This window comes from Pan paniscus, chromosome X (genome assembly GCF_029289425.2).
Source record: "Pan paniscus chromosome X, NHGRI_mPanPan1-v2.0_pri, whole genome shotgun sequence".
Lineage (NCBI taxonomy): Eukaryota > Metazoa > Chordata > Mammalia > Primates > Hominidae > Pan > Pan paniscus.
This window is the reverse complement of record NC_073272.2, coordinates 20,154,282-20,161,930: the sequence shown is the minus strand read 5'-3', so window position 1 is coordinate 20,161,930 and position 7,649 is coordinate 20,154,282.

The following is a 7,649-nucleotide window of genomic DNA, read 5'->3' as shown; positions in this document are numbered from 1 at the left end:
GCTATAAACCAAAATACTTCTGAAGACCTAGGTTGGTGAAATCCAAGCTGGTCTCACCTAGGGGTGGTAACACAGCCAAAGTGGGAGTATTATAAGGACTGAAGTGAGAGGGACCATTCTTCAAGTTGGCACTGGAATGGGAGAAGACATAAGGGGCCCAGCCCAGGAAAGACACAGGCTGGAAGGGAAATGAATGATGTGAGGCTCTAGGAAAGTGGAAGAGTTAAATCAGCAAATACATACAAGGAACAGAAAGACAGTGAAATGAACCAGTCAAGGAGAAAAATTGTGCCTTGTTTCATAGAGCCAAATGTTCTACTTGCCCTCTCTTAGGCTCTGGGTCACCTTGGTGTTGAAGAGTAGACAGATGCCCACTTCCATTCACCATTTTGCTTCCTTTTGCCCCCTTTTCCAGTTCTTTTGAACCCATGCTCCCTGAATTATAGCCTTCCCTTTGTCAGATACTGTTGCTTCCTATTTCCATGATTGCCTATTGTATTAGGTCATTCTCACATTGTATACAGAAATACCTGACATTGGACAATTTATAAAGAAAAAAGATTTAATTGGTTCATGGTTCTGCAGGATGTTCAGGAAGCATGGCACTGGCATCGGCTAGGCTTCTGGTGAGGCTTCAGGAAACTTCCAATGACGGTGGAAGGCAAAAGGCGGACTAGCATATCATATGGCAAGAGCAGGAGCAAGAAAGAGAGGGAGGTGCTACACACTTTTAAACAGCCAGATCTCGCGAACTCATTCATCATCGCTAGGACAGCACCAATGGGTTGGTGCTAACATTCATGAGAAATCCACCTCCCACCAGGCCCCATCTCCAACGCTAGGGATTACAGTATAACATGAGATTTAAAGAGGGCAACATCTAAACTATATCACCTATATTCATTTGACTTTATGCCTTTCCAATCAATTTTTCTTGGTTGTTTGCTTTATTTTTTTGCTTGTTTTTGGCAAGACAGAGGCAAACAAACAGAATAAAAATGCCCACATAGGTGGTATACATGGAATGCAAAGGGCCTCTAAATATGTTTTTCTTCCCAACCACCACACTGGTTTACAAATCTGTATTATTTTTATTTTTATTTTTATTTTTTTGAGACGGAGTCTCGCTCTTGTCTCCCAGGCTGGAGTGCAATGGCACGATCTCGGCTCACTGCAATCTCCGCCTCCCAGGTTCAAGCGATTCTCCTGCCTTAGCCTCCCGAGTTGCTGGGATTACAGGCGCCCACCACCAAGCCCACCTAATTTTTATATTTTTAGTAGAGACGGGGTTTCACCATGTTGTCCAGGCTGGTCCCGAACTCCTGACCTCAGTTGTTCCACACGCATCAGCCTCCCAAAGTGCTGGGATTACAGGCGTGAGCCACCGTGCCCGGGTATTTTTAGTTTTTTGAGATGGAGTTTTGCTCTTGTTGCCCAGGCTGGAGTGCAATGGTGCGATCTTGGCTCGCTGCAACCTCTGTGTCCCAGGTTCAAGAGATTCTCCTGCCTCAGCCTCCCGAGTAGCTGGGAATACAGGGGTGTACCGCCATGCCCAATGAATTATTGTATTTTTAGTAGAGACGGGGTTTCTCCATGTTGGCCAGACTGGTCTTGAACACCTGACCTCAGCCTGCCTTGGCCTCCCAAAGTGCTGGGATTACAGGTGTGAGCCACCGCGCCCGGCCTCAAATCTGTATTTAGACCGAGGACTCTAAGGGGAGGAAGGCTCCACAATTTACCTACACAATACCCTGCACAGGTGTAAGGTGAAAACTGCTGTTGGCTGTGAATTAAAGCAAAGCTTTCATTATTAAGATGACTAAGATTTAATATAATTGGAGGCCTTAATGAAAGATAATTCACTGTAAGAAGGAGGAGAAAATAATTGGAAGGCAAATTACAATAGCTTTAACAAAAAAGAAGAGGGGTACAGGGAAGTTGTCTGCAACATTTCCTAAAATGAGGGTGATGCTTTACCAGCAGGGATGAACGTTAAGGACATAATGTTTAGTGAAAGAAGCCAGACTCAACAGAGGACATATTATGCGAGTCTATTGATAAGATATCCAGGAACAGGCAAAACTAATCTATAGTGATAGAAATCAGAATAATGGTTACCTGAGCAGGAGGCATCATGAGAAGATTTTCTGGGGTAGTCGAAATGATTGTTTGTTTATTTATTTGAGACAGGGTCTCGCTCTGTCACCCAGGCTGGAGTGCAGTGGTGTGATCATAGCTCATTGCAGTATTGCACTCTGGGCTCAAGGGATCCTTCCACCTTAGCCTCTCGAGTAGCTTGGGACTACAGGTATGCTAATTTAATTTTTAAATGAGCTGGCCATGGTGGTGCACACCTGTAGTCCCAAGTATAGTGAGAGATATATTGCCCAGGCTGGCCTCGAATTCCTGGCCTCAAGCGATCCTTCTGCCTCAGCTTCCCAAAGTGTTGGAGTACAGGTGTGAAGCACCGTGCCCAGCCAGAAATGTTTATAACTTGGTGTTGGTGACAACAAGTGGCTGTATGCATATGTAAAAAATTAAGCTGTAGATTTATAATTTCTGCACTTTACTATGTGTAGGTTAAACCTCAACTGAAGAGAAAAAAAAAGGATGATACCACACTTGGCCTTGTGGATTGCTAATCCAGCTGGCTCGCTGCCTACTGTGCTGTGCGTCACTCTCCCTGTGACCATGAAACTCAAACTGCCCTGACTGTTCCCAGCCTCCGCCCGCTCCAGCCAGTGGTCCCCTGTCAGTGCTCATCCCATCTCTGGCTGCTCTTGCAGACATCACGTTTCCACTAGGAGAGGTGGGCAGAGCCCTTGGAGTGGTAGCGGCAGCTAGAGGGGTGGTGGGATCTGCAACTGTTTCTACAAGTTTTCTGCTTAATAACCATCAATGGGTCCCCATTCCCCACAGAATGAAGTTCAGACACCTTAGCATAGCACTCCAAGTCCTGTCTAAATTGACCTCTTCTTCTTCTTATGATTATTTTTTGAGGCAGGGTCTTACTTTGTCACCCAGGCTGGAGTGTAGTGGCGCAAACTCAGCTCACTGCAACCTTCGCTTTCCAGGCTCAGGCGATTCTCCCGCCTCAGCCTGCTGCGTAGCTGAAACCACAGGCGTTCACCACACGCCTGGCTAATTTTTTGTATTTTTGGTAGAGACGGGGTTTCACCATATTGCCCAGGCTGGTCTCGAACTTGTGAGCTCAAGCGATTCACTTGCCTCAGCCTCCCAAAGTGCTGGGGTTACAGGCGTGAGCCACCGCGCCTGGCCGCTGCAGTGACTTCTCATTACTTTGTGCACATGCTGTTCTCTATGCACTTCTGTGTCTGTCAAACTGCATTCTTCCCCTCTCAACTCAAATGTCACTTCTTTTACCCTCTTAAAAAATAGGCACATGAGGAACTAACACTTGTGGAGTGTCTGTTATCAACCGGACAGCATTTAGGTGCTTTTCATACCTTATCTTCTTTAACCTTCACTCTAAGACACTTTCTCCAAATCAATTTTATCCACTCGTAGTTCATAGTATTATAGTGCCTTCCATAAAACAGGCTGTGAAATCTTTAAGCGCTATAGACACAGTGCCTCAGGTCTCTACGTTCTCAAACACTTTACAGAAATATTTGAGGCTCCCAGCCCCACAGTTGGTTGGCTTGAAATATGAAAAGAAAACTGTTTCAATAATGGTCCCAGCAGAAACAGAAGATGTAGTCATAAGTGATTTTGAATTTACTGGGTTATTTACAGAGGTGTGGGTAGGTTCCAGGGAACTAGCAAAAGATGCTGAAGGAGCCAGGGACTGGCAGAAGCTGGAAGGTGTACCTGCTTCTCCCCCAACCCCTCACCTTCCTGAAGACGCAGTGAGAACCAAAGTTGTGAAAAGGGGACCCCTGCCAGGAGCTGTCATTGTACTGCCACTGCCACCGTCACTGCCAGGACTGAGGTCCTAGAAGAAAGGGCCATGGGTGAGGGGGAAGGACTCAAATGGAGAATAATCAGAACAAAAGGTGTAAAATAAATTTTTTTTTGTTTGAGACAGGGTCTCACTCTGTCACCCAGGCTGGAATTCAGTGGTGTGATCTTGCTCACTGCAGCCTCGACCTGCCTGGGCTCAAGCCATCCTCCCACCTCAGCCTCCTGAGTAGCTGGGACTACAGGCGTGCACCATCATGCCCAGCTAATTTTTGGATTATGTATGTATGTGTATTTATTGTGTAGAGACGAGGTTTTGCCATATTGCCCAGGCTGGTCTCAAACTGCTGGGCTCAAGTGATCCACTTGCCTTGGTCTCCCAAAGTGCTAGGATTACAGGCATGAAAATCAAAATGATAAATGTTTTAGTGAAATGTCCAAAAGGCCAGTTGTCAGCTGGTCAACTCTAATTCCACTCATCTAGTTATACAAAAAATATAATATAGGTACATCTAAAAAGGTTCGATATGGGGAAGGGTGTGGTAATAGATCCTAGTTCCTCTGAAGATCTTAAAACATACGTCTATCTATCTCTGTCTCTCCTCTTTGGATGGGGTGTAAACTCCTGGAGTATTCAAACTGTCTTATTCATCCTGGTATTCTCACTTCTGGCAGAGTGGCACATAAGCATTCAATACATCACTGAATGAAGGACTGGCTGAATGTAATAATGGTCAAATGTAGTGTAGTGTTCACTGAGGTTATGTTAGTTTTCACAGCATATAAAACACTTGACTTGGCCAAAGTCAGCTTAGGTGTCATGCACTTTGTTGGTAAAAGGCTAATGTAATTTTACTTTTTTAAATGTGGGGATTTGTTAAGCAAAGACCATGTGGTTTTCTGATAGATTTGACTAATATTTTCCCCATCTGTGAAGTAAATGTAGCAGATTTTATTATCCCCATTAAAAAAAATTAAAACAATCTGAGGCATGGAAAGGTTCTAAAGAAATATAGTTAGTTAGTTGAGATAGACTAATGATAGACTTGAGATTCCAGAAGAGAGACAGGGCCGGTCCTCCTTTTGCTAGAATACGATGCCTTCCTGTTAGACTAGCTTCTCTGTCTTCCTATTGCACTTCACTTCTTGATCTTTTTCCAGGGAAGTTACTATTTTGAAGTTAAAAAAAGAGGTTTATTGTAAGCAACCATAACAATACTGAAAACAATTTATATCTTACAGATATGTGCTCTTGGTTTAATGGGGAAAAAAGGGCAAATTGTTAGAAACAGGGATCTGAAGATATTTGTAAAGTCACTATTTTAAACAATCAGTTATTTAATACCCATTCTATGGATTTTTACACTAAGGTGAAAATATGAATAGTGGGTTTACTAGTTACAACTTGGAGCTCCAGTCTCTGCCAGGCTTAGTTAGGCTTCTGTGTTTTAGGGAGAAAGATGCCCATTTAGTAGGAAAACTAGAGGGAGTCTTCACTCATCCTAAAACGTTAACTTTATGTATGCAAATTACATTGTTTCTTTTTTTTTTTTTTTCCGAGACGAAGTTTCGTTCTTGTTGCCCAGGCTGGAGTGCAGTGGCGCGATCGCGGCTCACTGCAGCCTCCACCTCCCGGGTTCAAGCGATTCTCCTGCCTCAGACTCTCAAGTAGCTAGGATTACAGGCGCCCGCCATGCCACCTGGCTAATTTTTGTATTTTTAGTAGAGACTGGGTTTCGCCATGTTGGCCAGGCTGGTCTCAAACTCCTGACCTCAGGTGATCCACCTGCCTCGGCCTCCCAAAGTGGAGGGATTACAGGTGTGAGCCACCGCGCCTGGCCGATATTGTTTCAACATAAGCATGTGTACTGATGAAGATCTAGATTAAACTTGCTTATCTAGGGAAGATTATCTTTTCACTCTCACTAATATTGAACTCTAAAAAAGGTACAAAAGGAAGCAATAAAACACACTTGAAATACAGGAGTATTTTGCCCTGGACTTGGACTGGGTGGGGTGATGTGTTTTTTTGAAGGTTGTTACAGGTTTGGGGCCAAATCAGGAGAACTATAAGAGCAAATTCACAGGAGCAAATCTGAGGCTTGAAAAATAAATCATGAAAACTTGGATTTTACCAGCTTTAGTTCTTATTCTTTCAGTTCACAGTTTCTTTATTTTCATGTTTTCTAGGCAAAGTTAATTGAACATAATAACAGTAGGTATTCATTTATCCATTTATCTATTCACTCATTCAACAAATATTTACCAAATTCCTACTATGGGCAAGAGACTTACATATAATGTAAGAGAAACGGTGATGTTCCAACCTGTGTTAACATTATGAAAAAGCTGTCTCAAATTTATTTTGGCAAAGGTGGAAAAGCAGGGTATAATAAAATAATTATTGAAAAGTTTATATACATAGTGGATAAAAGCACAATTGATGACAAGGGTGGAAGGAATTATTAGAACATATTTGAATATATTAATATATTCAAAAGCTAACTGCCACTTATTTGCTGTGTATTAATTTATTTTCCTCATCTGTAAAATGGGAATGAGAGTATCTACCTCATAGGAAAGTTGTGAAAGAACATTGCAAATATTGGAAATTTATCTCTAAAGAGACTAGCGTGATTCTCAGCACATGCTCAATAAATGGTAGCTATTGTTATTATCGATAACTCAGATTTAATATAACGAAGAGTCACACATCTATAAATCCTTTGGTGAGGATAGTAACTGAGAAGATGTTCTAGGATAGATAATTCAAATTTCATTTTTAGAGTAAGGGCTTCAGTAATTTCATGTTAACAGAAATATGAAAAATAGATTAGGCATCAGTGAGCCAGGCAATTCAGCAATCATAGTAGAATTCCTACAATTTAATAGAATCCATAGACGTAAAAAAGGTATGTGACAAGCCAAAGTAAATCTTTCTTTTTTTTTTTTGAGATGGAGTCCCAAATAAATCTTTCATACATAGAATGTAGAGATGAATTTCAAATATTTCCATTGCATCGGGATTAGAAGGACAGTGGCCACTAATTAAGAATTTATGTCCTCCTCAGCCCTGCTGGTGCCCATAATAAGGTTTGTTTAGATTAAACCTCTGTTTAATTTCTTTCTGTTAAAGATCTCCTTCTGGCTTTTTTTTTTTTTTTTTTTTTTGAGACAGAATTTCGCTCTTGTTGCCCAGGCTGGAGTGCAATGGCGCGATCTCGGCTCACGGCAACCTCTGCTTCCCAGGTTCAAGCGATTCTCCTGCCTCAGCCTCCCGAATAGCTGGGATTACAGGCGCGTGCCACCACGCCCGGCTAATATTTTGTACTTTTAGTAGAGACAGGGTTTCTCCATGTTGGTCAGGCTGGTCTCCAACTCCCGACCTCAGGTGATCCACTCGCCTCGGCCTCCCAAAGTGCTGGGATTACAGGCGTGAGCCACCGCGTCCGGCCTCTTTCTGGCTTTTAAAAACATGTTTGGGCCGGGCGTAGTGGCTCACGCCTGTAATCCCAGCACTTTGGGAGGCAGAGGCGGGTGGATCATGAGGTCGGGAGATCGAGACCATCCTGGCTAACACGATGAAACCCTGTCTCTACTAAAAATACAAAAAATTAGCCGGGCCTAGTGGCACGCGACTGTAGTCCCAGCTACTCAGGAGGCTGAGGCAGGAGAATCGCTTGAACCCGGGAGGCGGAGGTTGCAGTGAGCCGAGATCGTGCCACTGC